Genomic DNA, 19,872 nt, shown 5'->3' with positions numbered 1-19,872 from the left:
AAGACTTAAAGGAGTGAAATCTCTTGAGGCTGGGGATATACAGCCAAGCTAGTTCTCAGTCTTACAGTGTTAACAGACATATCAGAAAATTAGGAATTAAAAAGTGAACCAGTTTTCAAGACTATACATTTTTAAATATGTTATAAATTAATAGCTGATGAAAGTTGTAAAGACAACTCAGTTTCCTGTGACCGTGTGTGGAGAGTGGTGACAGAGGATAAGAGAGCAGTGACTGAGGTTGGGGGTCTCTGATGACCTCATGGCTGTGACAGGCCTGGTGCCTGGGAATGTTTCTGTGCAAGGGCACAGGATGCTTATTTGTTGTGGCAATGCCCTGCATGAGGAGGCTCCGTGCAAGAGTCCTATCAGCTCTGACCTTGATCTCAGGCACATAGCTCCTGGGAATAGAGGAATTTTTATGCTAGACAATAACAATGTTTCACCAGTTCTGCTGCTCCAGAGCCCGCCCCCACTTAACAGTAACTTTAAACAACGGATTTTCTTGAGAGCTACACAAAGCTCCTAACATTGCACTTTGCAACTGTGGATTACAACTGCAGAAAACTTACACAAATGTATTCATTTCTGTAACTTTCCTGAATGCAAAGAATAATGCTTGCATAGTCTTTAACCTGATAATGAGACATATATAAATAAAGATTGCTGGTGTAACTCTTTAGATCTGTACCTCCATCAGAGAGCAGCACTCCACCTAATCCCAGCTGTTTACTCTTCAAAGCCTGTGTGAGTCTTTATTTTTATAATCCCCCATTGCCCCTCACCAGAACCCACAAGTTTGACTGCATTGGACACAGCATATGTGAACTGTAGAAATACCAAGAAACCAGACAAGAAAAGGTCACTAAAACAAACCCATTGAGACAGGACAGTAATCTCCCCATTCTAAAAATAATATTAAGGATTCTCCCAGATGATAAGGAGCAAATTTCAGCCAATGTGGGGTAAAATTATATGTAGAACAGACACAAAAGTAACTTACAGTTATATTTATTTTATTAGCATAGTAAAACACGTGGCAAGGTGGAGATTTAAGATGGCAATGAGACATGCATCTCATGGAGAGGTAAAATGAAAAGCACACATACAGCTAAAACTTAACAGGTATATGTGATGACATTAAGAGACTTGGATCCCTGCCTAGCCCATAGATGCCATAAAAACTGTCCATGGTTTAAGTAAGCCTGTGATATTTGTCCCCTACATGCTGCCTCCTTTATGCTTGAACATAATAGTCTTGCTACCCATCACTTGTGCTTGTTTGTATCTTATTCTATTGATAGAAAGCACAAGAACCCATGGATTTTATGATACTATGACAGAAACCAGGTTTATACTTAACCTTATTCCCATAAACATTATTTCTAATCAAAATACTATAAAAATTTACAAAACATTTGAGGACAACTAGAGTTTTCTTCCTTGGTATATTAAATTCCAATTAAAATATAAACATGATCATATACCCTAATATTAACCTCAGCATATAAAGCACTCCACTATTTTGTCTAGATCCTATACCAGTATTTATATTTAAGTCATATAAAATATGTTCTAAGTCAAAAAGCAAGATAAACTCAATCTTCTTTAGGCTGTTCCTCCACAAGGAAAATTGGAAAACTACATGCTTGAAATATAAAATGATTCACAACACTACTTGTTTGTGGTTAGGAAAGCAGCTGAGTTTGAGGGACTTTCAGCTGTAGTGTAGAAAAGCAGGAATTAGGATCATCGAAGTCTCTGTACCATATGTTTTCAACTCATACACAGGGTCTAGAATAATCCAGCTAAAGAAATGATACTTGTAATAGGAAAGATGGTGGAATGAATCTGACTTAACTTAAATATACCACAGTGAATCTCCGGATCATATGTGGAATAGTGAGAAGATAAATTGAAGAAATTAATAATTTAACATGTTTTAATCTAATACAATATTAAAGAAAAGCAATAAAGCAGTCTGTAAAAATAAACCTGATGTTTATGTCTTTATGGGTCCTCCCTATCCACAGAACCAAAAAGACTTCATAAAGTAAATTACAGCCACCCATTAGCATTAACCCCAGCACCTGCTTTTAAAAATATTAAGCATTCTGAATATTTATTAAGCATATCCTGTACATGATTACCTAAACCAATGATATATTCAAGGATAAATAGAAGATAAATTTGCAGTAAAGAACTTACAATCTAATAAAGAAGAAAAAGTTGTATAAGTAAGTAATTATAAGGTCCACACAAATAATGTTAAAGTGTATTAATTCTAACTGGAGGAGTCAGCAAAAGGAAATGTTACTAGAATTTAAGAGGCCAATTACTTTTGATACATACAAGTTTGAAAAAAAGGGAGGGAAGAAATTGCTGACACCTTGTATGTATTCAAATAACTCTTACTTAGTAACCTAATGATATGTTACAATGACCACTTCATTCACCTCATTATAAAAGCATTATGTCATCATAGGAATAAAGTTGAGTACAGTACATAGAGAAATCACATTTGCATAAATTTTATTACAGTATAACCTCATAATTGTTTTACTTTCTTATTGCTATTAATCTTTTATTGTGCCCAATTTATAAATTAAACTTTATTGTGGGTATGCATAGGAAAAAACATAGGACTCAGTATTACCCTTGATTTCAAGTATCCAGTGGGGGGTCTTGGGTATTCCCTGAACATAAGGAGTTCTATTGTATGTGCATAAATGCATGCATATATTACATATGTAATATATAAGTTTTATTTCTTCATCTTTTTTATTACTTAGTGAAATACAGTCTTTCAAAAATACTTGTTGGACCAACCAGAGTTTCTTCTCCTTCATTATTTGATATGTTTTTAGGGAATCCAAATAAAATATAATTAGGAAGGCATGTTAAGCCAATAAAAGGTATGAATGCTGTCATTTTTATTGAGATGTACTTCTAGTTATATCTGAAATGACATTCAGAAATAATCAAATATGTGAGGCAAAAATGGCTACCTTCCAGGAACATCCTGTGCAGGGAAAGAAAAGTGTTTGGGTTATTGAAGTTGAATTCTTTTGTCTAGTGAAAACAAATTATCTTTGTTTATTATTTGCTAAAAAAATATATATATAAATAAAATAAAATAAATATATAAATAAAATAAATAACCACAACAAAAAAACTGACTATATACGTGGATAGATCCCCTAATTCAAAATATATCCTTCAGATGTAGACAGTGGGCACTTAATCAAAAAGGCCACACTACACCCACAATAATGCACTGCTTAGGCCCCAAAGAAATGGAGCCTACCAGCCACAGACTACAATTACTTCTATTCCCAAATAACAGCAGAGGCTATACTAATTTATTTACTAAGTATTAGAAATGTGATTTTGTTGGTGGAATTTGTGATAGCCAAGCTATATAGTAATGAAAATACTTCCTTCCACTTTTACATGAACATCTAGAGTACGTAGTTCACCTTTCAGAATGGCACTATAGACTTATTCTGAACTTTTTGTGGTATAAAATTCTACTTGATGATGAACCTAAGGCTAACTGCATCCTTAGCAACATGAAATGAGGTATAAGAGGAGCAGCTAAGTAGACAGAAGATATCATATTTCTCAAACTCCCTACATGTGATATAAACTTTGTACATGCTTGCTACCAAAATGACATCCTTAGATTATTTTTAAAATTGTTTCTTAAGTATTATGTTGACATAATAAACAATAATTTCACAAGTTTCAAACCCACAGATGAGTCCAAGTTTTATCTAACTCATTAATGAAGCAGACAACAGAATGTAGGATACAAGAAAAATGCAGAATAAAATGATACAAGAAATTTAAATTTATATAATTAATAGGAGAAATGTTACAATAAAATTTCTAAATTATATTCCAAATTATTTAATAGTGTAATTGGTTAATTGTGTGGTAAAACCATAACCTTTGTGGTTATCTTCTTTCACTATTAGGTAGGCATTATAGTTTTGATTTTTTTAACTTTTAAAACTACTTAACTGAGTTGCAACTGACATACAAAAAGGCTGTATATATTTAATATACACAACTAAATGAGTTTAGAGATAACCATATGTATCACCACAATCAATACCATATACATATCTATGACCTATAAAAATTCCTCCTGACCTCTTTTAGATTTAGTTTTATTTTATCTTATGTATTTTAGAAGGATAAAAACACACTTCATATAAGGTCTGTCCTCTTAGCAAAACAGTGCAACAGTATTATTAACTATAGGTACTAAGGTATAAGTGGTTCTCTAGAACTTTTTCATTGTATAACTAAAACATTATGCCATTTGACAACACTTTTCCCTTTCACCCTCCCAGCCCCTGGAAACTGCCATTCAATACTCTGCTTCTATGAGTTTGACTATTTTAGACTCCACATATAAGTGGGATCATGTACTATTTCACTCTATGTTCTTTCTCTTAGCATATTGTCCTCCAGGTTCATTCATCTGGTCACAAATAGTAAAATTTTCTACTTTTTATGGCTTCATTATAGTCTAAATTCCTTTCATATATCTTGCTGGCCAATCATGTATCTTCTTTGGAGAAATGTCTGCTCAGGTTCCTTGCCCATTTTAAAAAGTGTATGTGTGTGTGTGTGTGTGTGTGTGTGTTTCTATTCAGTTGTTTGAGTTCCTGATATATTTTGGGTGCTAATCCTTTATCAGATATATGATTTACAAAGTGTAGGTCCCATTCCACAGGTAGATTTCTTCATTTCTTAGATTGCTTACTTGGTTGTGCAAAAGTTTTTTGGTTTGCCTTTATCTATTTGTGCTTCTGTTGTCTGAGCTTTTGGTGTAAAAAACAAGAAATTACTGGCAAAGACAATATCAGTCAAGGACATTTCCCCTGTTTCTCTGGGAGATTTACAGTTTCGGGTTTTGCATTTAATTCTTTGATCCGTTTTTACTTAATTTTTGTGTATGGTTTAAGATAAGAGTCCAATTAATTTTTTCGCATGTAGATATCCAGTTCCCAAAGAGGCCATTAATTGAAGATGCTATTCTTCCTACTCTGCATATTCTTGGCACCTATATAATAAACTTGCAGAGCTAGTTTTGGGTCATTGTTTCTCCATCAGAGTGTAGCATCCCAGCTGGCCCAGCTTTGCTTAAAAAATTGTTCAGATTTTAACAAGGATTTCACTGAATCTTTAGATTGCTTTGAGTATTATGGACATTTAAGAACATCAATTTTTATAATCAATGAACATGGGATATCTTTTCATTTGTACATTTACACAATGGAATATTACTCTGCCATAAAGAAGAATGGGATTATGGCATTTGCCTGTAAATGGATGGAGCTAGAGAATATGATGCTAAGTGAAATAAGCCAATTCCAAAAAACCAAGGCCAAATGTTCTAACATGCAGATGCGATCCCACAATGAGCAGGGGGAAGGGGAATAAAAGTTCACTGTAGTAGACAAAGGGGAATAAAGGAAGCAGATCTTCAGTGCTAGTTCAACCACCCCATGCAGATCTCCAGTGCTGGCCCTCACCACTTGAACCACATGCTCCTGCATGGACACTGTGCCCCTGCACAGACTGACCTTGCTGCGGTTCCCCATCTACCAATGCCTTGGGACACTTCTGCCAGCATCTTGAATTATTCCGCTGCCACTTCCACCATCTGGGACACCTGCTAGAGACTAGAATCTCACTTTCAAGGAACCTACAAGTTAGCCGCTGCTGTGGCCACCAACTTGAGACATGGCCACTTACATCCAGGGATATCAGCCAGGTCCTGACAGATCATCACCAAGGGTCCTTACAGGCTTGGTTGCATCCCTGCTAGGTGTGCTAATAGCCACTATCTTGCTGCAGAGGGAAGACAGAGGCTTGCAAGGGGTCAAGGTGGGAAATGTGTGTGAGGGCATCTTGATCCTGGCTCATCCAGTCAACCAGCCTGGCACCCACTGAGATCCTAGAGAAAACTCAGGAGAACTTGTTGGATCCAATATCAGCCTGATCCATGACTCTACTGGGCACCTGGTCCCACTGTTTGGCAATCAAAAGGCCCTCCAACTCCTCAATCCCTAGTCTCCCAACCATTCCCTACCCACCAACTTGTTAAGTGTTTGCAGCTATATTGCTGACCCACAACTTTCAACACCTGATCCTGATTTGCCCAATACAGAACAACTTTCTGAGATAGGTGCACAGGTCCTGGCACTCAGCTCTCAGGACCTCTGGGAAGAGAGGCTCCTGATTGGGAAATCGAAAGTGCAGGGGCAGGAGAGATATAATTTGGAGACTAAATTCTAGACCAGGAATTGTGGGATCCACAAGTGAGGAAAGGGGCTGTGACACAGGCTCCTGTGTCATATAAGTGGACCCCAAAGAAGAGTCCTGGGGAGCAGTCTTCCAGAGAGACTGGCGATTGCTAGTCCCTGCCTCCAGGAGTCCTACCTCGAAGTCAAATATTCCCACCTTAGTCATCATCCTGAGGGTGGAGTTACCAACAAACTCCAGAAACCCCACCTATCAATAGAGAAGGGAGGTGGAGAAGATATTGAACTTCAACAGAAACAATTGTTCAATATTCTTTCAAGACTTGTTTTTTTTTCTTTTCTGCATTTTTTTCTTTTTTTATTTCCTACTCTCACATTTCCATCATCTTTGATATCAAGTACCTTTCTTGCATCAGGCTACTTAAGACTGGGAGGTTTGCATAATAAAGTTTTGTTGTAGATTTATTTAAATTTTAAATTTTTGTATTTTTCTCCATTTTCCTCTTATTTGTTTCCTTGGTGTCTCTCTCTCCCTTTTCTCATATGAACAACTAACTTCTTTTGATTCCTTTTCATTCTTCCTATGATTTAATACCTCCATATTCTCATTTCTTACTTCATTAACATTTGTCTTAAACCCCTATCCCATCATCTTTGTCAATCATTAGAAATGGTAGACCTTATTGCAAACCTATTCTTTATGCTGTAGTTAATAATCAAACTCATTGTCTCTGTTTATTACAACAATACTGTCAATGTCTTAATGTGGGCTGTTTGGTTTAAGGCTGCATATGGTTTGTACTGGTTGATGTTAATATTGATCTCCCCCTTAAAGGTGAGGTATTGGAAACCTGCAGGTACACTGTAAACCTATAAGAGGAAAACTATAATACCTCAAATCCACACTCTAGAGGGGAAGACACATGAACAACATGAAAAAACAAGGAAAGAAATCACCCAAACAAACCAAGATGCTATAACAATAGAATCCATTGACAGCAAAGTAGAAGAAATATCAGAGAAGGAGATCAGAAATGTTAAAATGATCTGTGACATAAAGGATGATATAAGAGAGCAAATACAGACAGAAAAGATTACTTCAATAAAACAATAGAGATTCTGGGGAAAAAAAAGAAATTCTTGAAATAAAGAAATCAATAAACCAAATTAAAAACTCAAAAGAAATCATGACCAACAGACTACTTTTACTTGGAAGACAGAACCTCAGGCAATGAAAACAAAATATATAATCTTGAAAATAAATTTGACCACACAGTGAAGATGGTAAAAAAACCATGAACAGAACCTCCAAAAATTATGAGAAAACATGAAAAAACCAAATTGAAGATTTATCAGTATAGATGAAGGTGCAAAGATACAAACCTAAGGAATGCACAATCTTTTCAATGAAATAATATCAGAAAATTTCCCAAACCTGAAGAATGAAATGGAAAATCAAATACAAGAGGCTTACAGGACACAAAATGTACAAAATTACAACAGATCCATACCAAGGCACATTATAATGAAATTGCCCAACACACAAACTAAAGATAGAATTTTAAAGGCCATGAGAGAAAAGTATCAGATTATATACAGGGGAAACCAACACAGATACCAGCAGATTTCCCAGCCCAAATCCTAAAAGCTAGGGGGTCATGGAAAAACATATTTCAAGCTCTGAAAGAACATGGATGCCAACCAAGAATCTTATACCCAGCAAAACTAACCTTCAGATTTGATGATGAAATAAAATTCTTCCATGATAAACAACAGTTAAAAGAATTTATAAATAGAAAACCTGCACTAAAGAATATTCTCAGTAAATGACACCATCAGATTCTAGAGTGATAGAAGTATTTGATGGAGTAGAAACCATAAGGAGACAAGGGGGTTTTGGATGGCAAATTTAGAAGGGTACACAGCTTCAGTTGATCAGGCCTGTGATTCCAGGCAGAGGTCTTCACAATTAACTTCTTAAGAAGTTACAGTGAATACCCTGAAGCATTCAAACAGGAAGGGACTTCTGATCCAAGGGCCACCTCATGCCAGGCATTTTGCAATGCATGTTACATGTGTTACTTGTTATTCACTACCAACAGATGAATCATTGAAATTATGAGACTATCATTCAAATGGAAGCATTAAATTTCATCAGAATCAGTATGATCTCAAAAGGAAAGGAGAATGATAAAGATACACTGGCTGAGGTATTTTGAGGTGCACCAAAGTGTTCCAAGCTGTGACTTACCTTAACATGTTCTATAAGCACCATGGCATGGATTAAAAGGAAATTTGGTGAGGGACCTCCACCTAAACAACTTACTAGGGAAGCCATGCGAAATTATTCAAAAGAGAGAGAAGATCAAACAGTACTTATTCTTCATGCAAAAGTTGCACAAAAGTCATATGGAAACAAAAAAAGGGGTTTTTTTCTGCCCTCCTCCTTGTGTATATCTTATGGGCAGTGGATGGAAGAAAAAAAAAGAACAAATGGAATGCGATGGTTGTTCTGAACAAGAATCTCAACCATGTGCATTTATTGGAATAGGCAATAGTGACCAAGAAATGCAACAGCTGAACTTGGAAGGAAAGAACTATTGCACAGCAAAAACATTGTACATATCTGATTCAGATAAAATACTTCATGCTGTCTGTAAAGATGTTCTATGGCAACAGTGACGACATTGGTATGTTCCTCAGCAAACAGATAAAAGTCTTCTCCAAACCTTCCAAAAAGAAGCAGTCATTGAAGAATGCTGACTTATGCATTGCCTCAGGAACAAAGGTGGCTTTGTTTAATTGACTTTGATCCCAGACAGTACCAGATACTTGCATGTAGAAGGAGGTAATTCCCATGCCAGTTCACAGCAGTGGGGAGTATTTTACATTCACCTCTTGGATGATGATGAATCAGAAGGAGAAGAGTTCACAGTCCAAGATGGTTACATCCATTATGGACAAACAGTTAAACTTGTATGTTCAGTTACTGGCATGGCACTCCGGAGATTGATAATTAGGAAAGTTGATAAACAGACAGCATTACTGGATGCAGATGATCATATGTCACAACTCCATAAATGTGCATTTTACCTGAAGGATACAGAAAGAATGTACTTGTGCCTTTCTCAAGTAAGAATAATCCAATTTCAGGCCACTCCATGCCCAAAAGAACCAAATAAAAAGATAATAAATGATGGAACTTCCTGGACAATTAGCACAGATAAGGCAGAGTATACATTTTATGAGGGAATGGGCCCTGTCCTTGCCCCAGTCACCCCTGTGCCTGTGGTAGAAAGTCTTCAGTTGAATAGTGGCGTGGACATAGCGATGCTTGAACTCACAGGACGGAATTTCACTCCAAATTTATGAGTGTGGTTTGGGGATGTAGAAGCTGAAACTATGTACAGATATGGAGAGAGCATGCTCTGTGTTGTTCCAGAGATTTCTGCATTCTGAGAAGGTAGCAGATGGCTCTGGCAGCCAGTTCAGGTTCCAGTAACTTTGGTCCATAATGATGGAATCATTTATTCCACCAGACTTACCTTTACCTACACACCGGAACCAAGGCCACGGCCACACTGCAGTGCAGCTGGAGCAATCCTTCGAGCCAATTGAAGCCAAGTGCCCCCTAATGAATCAAACACAAACAGCAAGGGGAGTTACACAAATACCACCTCAAATTCAACCAGTGTAACATCGTCTACAGCAACAGTGGTGTCCTAACTACCATCTTTTTGCTAGGACTAGAACTGACCTGAGTGTGGCAAAAAGTTGCCAAAAAAAGAAAGGAAAGAAAAAAATGAAAAATCTCTTGTGGTTTCTTGGGAAAACTTTTTGTACCAGATGATACTATTAAAGACCCCATTACCTGCAAGTTCTGAGTTGAAAAGCAGAAGCCACAGTAAAACAGAAAAACATCAATATGTACAAACTGTTGGAAATCAAAATTTTCAGCTGTTTTTTGTTGTTTTATGTTGCTGTTGTTCGGTTGGTCAGTTTTGTTTGGTTTTAAATGAGCAAGAAAGATAATGTGAGTGGAATAAACATTAAGCAAACTAGAAGGCACAAATCTAACATAGTTTTTATGGACCAAGGAACTTGTATAAGCATTAGTAAAAGGTACATTTTCACCATACCTTTTTTAATGTTACAGTATATAGTACACCTTGTTAACAAATAGGTTGTTTTCCCCACCCCCTTTGAGCTTTTGCTCTAAAGTACATTCAGGTTCCAAGCCTCACCACTTGTTTAATTACCATACTCTTCCAGGTTATTTTGATCTAAGGCTGGAACTTTTTTCTTTTTTTAAGCTGAAATCTTATGACTTTTCATGAGTTGGAAATGTTTTGATTTCAGCAAGTCAAATCTTGTAAAGGCCTGCATATTTTTTTTAAGATGATATGAAGTCTATGCAAAAGCTTTAAAGAAAATGCCTCCACCTTGCCTGCAATACATGCAATGTATGTTAACTTTAAAAAAAAAAAAAAAAAAAAAAAAAAAAAAAAAAAAGAACTTTCTCAGCAAAATATTCCATAAGGAGCAAATGAAAAACAACAATAAAAGTCAGCAAAGGGAGGAAACTAAACTAAAGGAAAAGCCAATCAAAGAAGAAACCAAGTCAAATTAAAAACAAGAAATGAACCAAAATGACCAGGAATACAAATCATATCTCAATGATAACCCTGAACGTTATAATGGCCTAAACTTAACAATCAAAAGACAGACACTGGCAGACTCATAGGAAAAGACATTCCAGATTGAAGGTGAAAGAATGGGGAAAAACATATCATTCACATGTACTACATAAACAAGCAGGGGTTTCCATCGTCATATCAGACAAAGTGGACTTTAAGCCAAAATTAGAATTGATAAAGAAGGACATTTCATAATTCTTAAGGGAATCATCCATTATCGGGATGTAACAATTATAATTATTTATGCCCCCCAAATTGGACCATCTATGTACACCAAACAAACCCTTCTCAATTTCAAGAATTAAATACAACACAACACAATAATATTGGGTGATTTTAACACACCTCTCTCACAACTGGATAGATCTTCCAAACAAAACTGAACAAAGAAACTACAGAACTCATAACACAAACAATAATTTAGACTCAACAGACATATATAGAATATTTTATCCATCAATGGGTGAGTACACTGTTTTCTCAGCAGCCCATAGGTCCATCTCTAAAATAGACCATATGTTATGCCACGAAGCAACTCGTAGAAAATACAAAAAAAAAGAGAAATACTCCTTGCATTCCATCACATCATAATGTAATAAAATTAGAAATAAATAATAATAAAATAAAAAATAGATGCTACTCCAACACCTGGAGACTAAATGACATGCTATTAAATGACAAATGTGTAGCAGAAGACATCAGAGAGGAGATAAAAAAAATTAAAGGTAAACAAGATAAACATACAACATATCAAAATCTCTGGGACACTATGAAAGCAGCACTAAGAGGAAAATTCATTGCATATATCTCATTTATTAAAAGAATAAAAAGTCAACAAACAAATGACCTAACATTACATCTCAAAGCCCTAGAAAAAGAACAGATTCTTCTACTACCAAAAGTAGTAGAAGATAGGAAATAATTAAAATCAGAGCCGAAATCAATGAAATTGAAACAAAAGAAACAATTCAAAAATTGACAAAACAAAAAGTTGGTTCTTTGAAAAAGTAAACAAAATAGATAAACCCTTAGCCACACTAACAAAGAGAAGGAGAGAGAAAACTCAAATTACTAAAATTCATGATGAAACAAAAATCACAACAGACACCATTGAAATCTGTAACATAATTAGGAGCTACTTTGAAAATCTATACTCCAACAAATAGAAAACCGTGAAGACATTGTCAAATTTCTAGAGACATATTATCCACCCAAACTGAATCAGGAGGACATGCACAATTTAAGCAGATCAATTTCAAGCAATGAAATAGAAGAAGACAACAAAAACCTACCAACCAATAAAAGCCCACTACCAGATGGATTCTCAGCCAAGTTCTACAAGATATTCAAAGAAAAACTAATACCAATACTCCCCAAAGTATTCCAGGAAATAGAAAAGGAGGTAACCCTTCCAAACTCATTCTATAAAGTTAGTATCACCCTGATACCAAAAGAAAACAACGACACATCAAGGAAAGAAAACTTCAGACCAATATCCCTGATGAACAGAGATGCAAAAATTCTTATCAAAATTCTGGCAAATCAGATAAAATATTAAAAAGATAGTACACCATGAGCAAGTGGAGTTCATCCCAGAAATGCAGGGTTGGTTCAATATATGGAAGTCAATAAACATAATCGATCACATTAATAGACTTAAAGGTGATTGCTGAGCACGACCCACCCCCACACCAAGGTCGGACACCATTGCTGAGCCTGCCTGCCTGTCCCCCTACTGCTGAGGGACACTGCACTTGCCTCTGTCCTGACTCAGCACCCCTTCGCTGGAGCTCCCCAGCTTTCTTGGAGGCTGATGCAGGCATTTTGAATTATTCCTGGGGGTGTGGCCATCATCATCGGAAGAAGCGGCTCTCTTCCTGAGACACCTACAGAAGACTGAAGGCCCTTTGACAGGACTCAAGATTCAAGAAGAGGAGGTACTGAGAGACTCAAGACAAACTCAGAGCCACCAGATGAGTCTCTCCCACTGGGCAAGGCTCCCAGGCCCGGTTTGCAGGACCAGACTGCAGGCAGCTTCTCAGAGGATGGCCTCCAAGCAAGAGACTCACTCACCAGGCAAGGCTCACTGGCCAAGGAGGTTGGTCCCAACCCCAGGGAAAGTCTCAGAGGAGGGCTGCCCAATGAGAGACTTCCTCACAGGGCCAAGCTCCCCATCCCAGGTGGTAGTTCTGGACCAAAGGGAACTTCTCAGAGAAGTACTGCCCAGTGAGGCTTCCCCACTGGGTGAGACTTCCCCAGTGGGTGAGGTTTTCCCACCAAGGTGGTAGAACCAGAGACCCAGGTCCAGATCAGCCATGCCCCAGCCCACAGTCTAGTCCCCCTTTGACTGACCATCAGTCAACAAGTGGAGACGCCTCTGCCCATCAGCAGGGAATATACCCCACCTGAAGGCCACCACCCCTAGAGGGGCAGCTTCCTTGTGGAGCACTGCATTATCAAGTTCCTCCAACACTTCAGGCTACTGAAGGCTAGGAGGTGAATTATTGGAAATCTACAGAGACACCATAAGTCAATAGAGGAAATCTGCAATATCTCAGAGTTTCACTACTAGAGGGGTAGATACCTGAGCAATATGAGAAAACAAGGGAAGAAAATGTCCCAAACAAACCTAGAGGCTACATCAACAAAACCCAATGACAGCATGGCAGAAGAAATGTCAAAAAGGGAGTTCAGAATGTACCTAATTAAAATGATCAGAGAAGCAAACAATGAGATGAAAGAGCAAATGCAGGCTTTGAATAATTGCACCAATCAACAGTTAATAGAGCAAATGTGGGAAGCAAAAGAACATTTTAAAAAAGAGAGATACTGAAAAAAAAAAAACAAAAAACCAGAAATCCTTGAAATGAAGGAAACAATAAACCAAATTTAAAACTCCATAGAAAGCATATCCAATAGGATAGAACACCTGGAAGACAGAACCTCAGACATTGAACACAAAATATTTAATCTTGAAAAGAGTGTTGACCAAACAGAGAAGATGGTAAGAAATCATGAACATAATCTACAAGAATTATACAATATCATGAAAGGCCAAATTTAAGAATTATTGGGATTAAGGAAGGCACAGAGAAACAAGCCAAAGGAATGAACAATCTATTCAATGAAATAATATCAGAAAATTTCCCAAATCTGAAGAATGAAATGGAAAATCAGGTACAAGAGGCCTATAGGACTCCAAATATACAAAATTAAAACAGACCCACACAAAGGCACATTATAATGAAAATACCTAACATACAAAATAAAGACAGAATTTTAAAGGCTGTGAAAGAAAAAAATCAAAATAAATTCAAGGGGAAAACAATACGGATATCAGCAGATTTTTCAACCCAGACCCTAAAAGCTAGAATGGCCTGGAACAACATTTTCCAAGATCTGAAAGAAAACGGATGCCAACCAAGAATCTTATACCCAGAAAAACTTACCTTAAGATTTGACAATGAAATAAAATCCTTCCATGATAAACAAAAGCTAAAAGAATTACAAAAAGAAAGCCGACATTGCAGAACATTCTCAGCAAAATATTCCATGAGGAAGAGATGAAAAACAAAGAAGCAAATCAGCAAATGGAGGAAATAACCTAAAGGGATAGCCAAATAAAGGAGAAACCAAGTCATTTCAAAAAAACAAAAATTAGCCAAACAAAAATGAGCCAAATCATATCTCAATAATAACCTTGAATGCTAATGGCCTGAACTCATCAATCAAAAGACAAAGACTGGCAGATTGGATTAAAAAGAAAAATCCAACAATATGCTCCCTGCAAGAGACTCATTTCATAGAAAGAGATACCCACAGACTAAAGGTGAAAGGATGGGAAAAAACATACCAGGCACATGGACACAGCACAAAGCCAGAGTATCTATCCTCCCATCAGATAATGTGAACTTCAAGCCAAAACTAGTCAGAAGGGATAAAGAAGGACATTTCATACTGCTTAAGGGAAGCATAAATCAGCAAGATATAACAATCATAAATATCTATGTCCCCAAACAGTGGTTCATCCATGTACGTCAAACAAAACCTTCTCGATTCCAGGAATCAAATAGACCAAAACACAATAATACTAGGTTGTTGGGACTAATGACACGTTAACTAACTCAGGCTGACTCCTTACTCCCTGGCGAGTGAGCAAGATCAAGTCCTCAAAGGCGGTTTCAATAGTTAATGACGATGAATTGGACCACCATCAGGGATTGGTTAACAATAGTTCCGTGAACGTGATCAGCTCGTGCTTGCCATATAGTCTTATGGGACTTTTGCCTGCGTGAACACCCCATGCCTTGCTGACCTTTAAGCTGATTGGTTCCCGCCTAGTCCCCACCCTACATAAAAGCTGTGTGATTTCCTCAATAAACGAGTTCCTGCTGTGACGGGTCTCCCTGACGCGTCTGATTGTCCTCCGCACGGAGGGCTGGGAGCAGGCGGTCAGTCAGCCTTACCTATCCCGGTCTGACCTTATTGGGGAGTGTCCCCTTCCCTTGCCGCTGGTTGAGAAGAGCAAGGGAGCTTAAGACCCCAACATCTGGTGCCCAACGTGGGGCCCCTCAAGGCTGAACTGCAGCCAAAGCGAAGAGGCAGTTTCGAAACCGAAAGTACCGGCAGATCGGGCCAAGCGAGTTCCAAGGTAAGGCATCCCCGAAAGGATGGGGCAAACACACACCACACATGGTGACGCTGCGCTCTCAGCTCTTAGACTCATGCTGAAGAGTAGGGGCCTTGAGTGGTATGATACACAGGCGGAAAAAGCCTGGGACACCTTTACTCGGGTGGTCTCTTGGCTTCCCGCAGCTAATCTTTTTGACTGGTCCACATGGGATCGTGTAAAACAACTTGTTAAGAAGAGGGAAATCAATTTAGGGGAGGGTCCCCCATTGGGAGTCTGCCCTACATTATCCGCCCTTAAGGCCTGCTTCTCTCCAGGACCTCCCAAAGGGGGCTCCAAGTTTCTCCCCAAAGAGCCACCACCTAAAGAACCACTGGCTCCTCCCATTACATCTCCTCCCAGAAACTTGCCACATAGTAAACAATGTTGGGAGACCTTTAATGAGGAGCCCAATCCATCTCCATCCGCTCCTCCCGAGGTTGAGGAACCACGAGGGCAGCCAGCCTCTACATGTAGAGAGGGCCCACTACCGCCCCGGGGAGGCTCATTGCTGCCATCTTGTATTCTGGGGCCACATCAGACTCCAATGAAAGCCCTCGCCCTCCTCCTTCTGGATGGCGGGAAATCTTCCCTGCGGCCATTTTATGATACTGGGGGAGAACGCACTGACTCTTCCCTCCCCCCTCCCTGTATGGCCTTCCCGGTAAATGCTAATCCAGGGGGTAACCGGCCTGCTATATGGTACCCATGGGAGGCACAAGATTTAAAGGAACTAAAGAAAGCTGTTTCAGAGGATGGGCCCAATTCCCCTTGGGCTGAAACCATCCTCCAGGGCCTCGCCCACCAGCAGTGCACCACTCAGGATTGGAAAAACCTAACTAAAGTTGACCTTCTTGGTCCTTTATATCTAAAGTGGTGTGCCTTTTTTAATGAAGAATGTCATGCTCAGGCTGAACGGAACCAGGCCACTAACCCTCCCGTCCCGGTTACTTATGGGATGCTCTCAGGGTCCAGTGACCAATTCTCTATTGGCCTCTTACAGGCTGCCATCCCAGCCCCATATCAAGAACAAGTAAGAGTCCTAGGGTTGGCGGCATGGAAAAAGCTAGAGGAGGGCCCCTCAGAACCCCCCATCGCAGGAATTACCCAGAAGGCAACTGAGGACCTAGCAACCTTCATTGAAAGGATAGAAAGAAGCCTTCAGAGAAAATTTCCTCCAGGGCCCCTAAGAGATCAATTTGTTAAAATGTTAGTTTGGGAAGGAATGACTACTGATCACAAATTGGCCTGTGCAGGGATGAAAGATCGCTCCATGGGAAGGTGGATAGTGGCTACCAAAGATATTGGCACGCAAGCGCATCAGTCTCAATCTTTGGTTGCAGCCCTACAGGCCCAAACTGCCTCACTTGCTGAGGCTCTCACGGCAGCTTTGTCACCAGTCAGGGCTAAGGGCAAAGGAGTATGTTATGGCTGCGGGCAACCAGGCCACTTCAAGAAGGATTGCCCCACTGGTCGGGTGTATTCTGAGGCTCTGCCTGGACGCTCTAGGGGTTCAGCTCAAAGTCCGGCCAGTTCAGCTCAAAGGCTGGCCGCCCCCAAAATGCCTTGCCCAAGATGCAGAAAGGGATTCCATTGGCAGAAGGATTGCAAATCTAAATTCAACATTGAGGGGAAACCTTTAAACTAATCGGGGGCACCCTCCAGCCCCGTCACACAAAGGAGGTTTCTCCCCCAATAGCCCCCCTAAGGCACATTGGACTGTTCCCATTTTCCCCGGGTTAAGTAAGGTCTATGCTTGTCTACCAATTGGCTGACCTTATAATTAAAGGCAGGGATACTGCCCTTAGGCACTACGGAAAAGAGCCTGATGTTTTGACCGTGCCCTATCACCTGTCGGATTTTGAATGGGTTCAAAGGAATAACAATAGAGTATCCTGTGCATTGGAGGGTTTCTTAGGGAAGATTGATTGCCATTATGGGTCAACTAAATGGGTGTCCTCATTTTCAAAACTAAAATGGGCACCCCCTATACTTTTTTCCATTAAACCCCTCCCTAAAGCTGTAAATGTATTCACAGATGGAGGAAAAGAGGGATCTACTGTCGTAATTTACCCCCTCCTCTCCCAGATTAGTGAAACAGGAAGTAATTACCCATTTTGAACCAGTTATTGGGTCAGCACAATTTAAGGAGTTATATGCAATTGCTATGGCCCTAACTCAAGTACAAGAACCCATGAACCTTTTCTCAGACAGCTTATATGTGGTAAACCTGCTACCTACATTGGTCTCTTTACATATCAAGTTAGATAAAAATCCTATTACTCCCTTGATGATCCAGGTGCGGTCCTTGTTAAAGGAGCGTGCTGAACCCATATTCTTACAGCATCTAAGAGGACATCAAAATCTACCTGGCTCCCTTGCACAAGGCAATGCTGTGGCCGACCAGTTAGCCACATCAGGAACCTCAATAGCTACAGCCCAACCTCAACAGGACTTACAACTAGCCCAAGGCCTTCATGACCTGACCCATTTAAATTGGAGAGTGTTACATCATAAGTTTCCTTTGGTCCCTGTAAAGAACTTAAAAAAGATTGTAAGAACCTGCAAATCTTGCCTACCTTTCTTACAAGCTCCACCTCTCCAATCCCCTGGGGTAAACCCCAGAGGTCTAAAACCTAACATTATCTGGCAAACTGATGTAACTCATTATGTACCATTTGGAAAATTAAAATATATATTCATGTCTATTGATACTTACTCCCATGCCTGCTGGGCCACTGCTCACTCTGGTGAAAAGGCCAAGCACGCTGAAAGCCATTTCTTACAATGTTTTGCCATTTTAGGCTTGCCTCAACAAATCAAAATGGATAATGGACCCTGTTTTACAAGTAAATCATTACAAGAATTTTTCAACAATTGGCATATTAAACACACTACAGGAACCCCATATAATCCAAAAGGACAAGCCATAATTGAAAGACATAATAAAACTTTAAAAATCAACTAATATAAAACAAAAAGGGGAAAATAACCCCCATGATCAATTAAGGACAGCAATGCTTACATTAAATATTTTAAATTTCTCAAAAAATCAGCCTTTAAGTATTGGGAGATAATTGTTTCACAATTTTCTGCATCCAAACCTGAACTGATTACTAATCAGGAATAAGGGTTAAAATGCCCTAGGCATCAAGTTTCTGCTGGAGCATTTTGGCCCCTTTCAGATCCAAATCTCAGTCAAGGTTTACATTGAAATGTAAATAGAGAAAGCCTGAAGGCTCAGTAGGAGACCAGTCTCAAACCCAAAGGAACATTCATTAACATTGTAAACGATATGTATGCTAAGCCCATAGCTAATATCACTCTAAATGGTGAAAACCTGAAAGCATTCCCCCTAAAAACTGGAACAAGGCAGGGATGCCCTCTTTCACCGCTTCTATTCAACATTGAAAATCTAGCCAGAGCAATCAGACAAAGAAATTAAATTAACCAAAGAAATTAAAGAGATATGAATAGGAAAAGAAGAACTCAAACTATCCCTATTTCCTGATGACATGATTATATATATATTTAGAGGAACCAGAAAATTCCACCAGAAAACTGTTAGAACTCATAAGTGAAATCAGTAAAGTAGCAGGATATAAGATCAATACTCATAAGTCTAATGCATTTTTATACATAAGTGATGATGTAAGGCCCCCCAAAAGGAAACCCCAACTCTGTCCCATGGATGGACGGCAACCCCAATCAACCGCAGGAGGCGTCACTTGATGCAAACCGCAAGAGGTGTTTATTCCAGCGCGCTGGGACCCAACTCGAGGAGTGGAGTCCCTAGCAGAAAATCTTGCAGGTTTATAAAGGCAGAGACCACACATCGGGAGGGGTCGCACATGAAAGGGAAAAGGGGGACAAAGCTGCCGGGAAATTTCAAAGGGGGTCTGGGTTTGCTGATAACATACAACATGTTTCACAATGTTTTACAACAGGGCGTAGATTCTGGTCAATAGTTTCTGGTAATCATTCTGTTTGATCACTATCTGGCTATCTGGCTCAATTTACCCTTTTATTCTCTGTTTGGGGCTGTTTCTTGGAACAGCTTTAAGGGCTTTGTTCCCATTCCTGGGAGGGTGACCTTAGGGAGTTGAGATGACTGGGAGGGTGACCTTATAGAGTTAAGATAACTGGGAGGGTGACCTCAGACAGCTTAAAAAAATGTCCATTCTTTCAAAAGCAATCCTTATTATGAAGAGTGAAGCAGGGGGTATCA

At 39.1% G+C, this 19,872-nt stretch overlaps 1 pseudogene across 1 annotated transcript; it reads left to right on the top strand.

The window, feature by feature from the left end:
• The first annotated feature begins 8,448 nt into the window (after nt 1–8,448).
• Nucleotides 8,449–10,747, top strand: LOC306666834 (recombining binding protein suppressor of hairless-like; annotated as a pseudogene). The gene has a single exon. The product of its transcript is annotated as a recombining binding protein suppressor of hairless-like (transcript).
• The last annotated feature ends 9,125 nt before the right edge of the window (nt 10,748–19,872 follow it).

The sequence above is a fragment of the Sciurus vulgaris genome, assembly GCF_902686455.1.
Source record: "Sciurus vulgaris genome assembly, chromosome: 7".
Taxonomy (NCBI): domain Eukaryota; kingdom Metazoa; phylum Chordata; class Mammalia; order Rodentia; family Sciuridae; genus Sciurus; species Sciurus vulgaris.
This window is presented reverse-complemented; position numbering and strand designations above follow the sequence as displayed.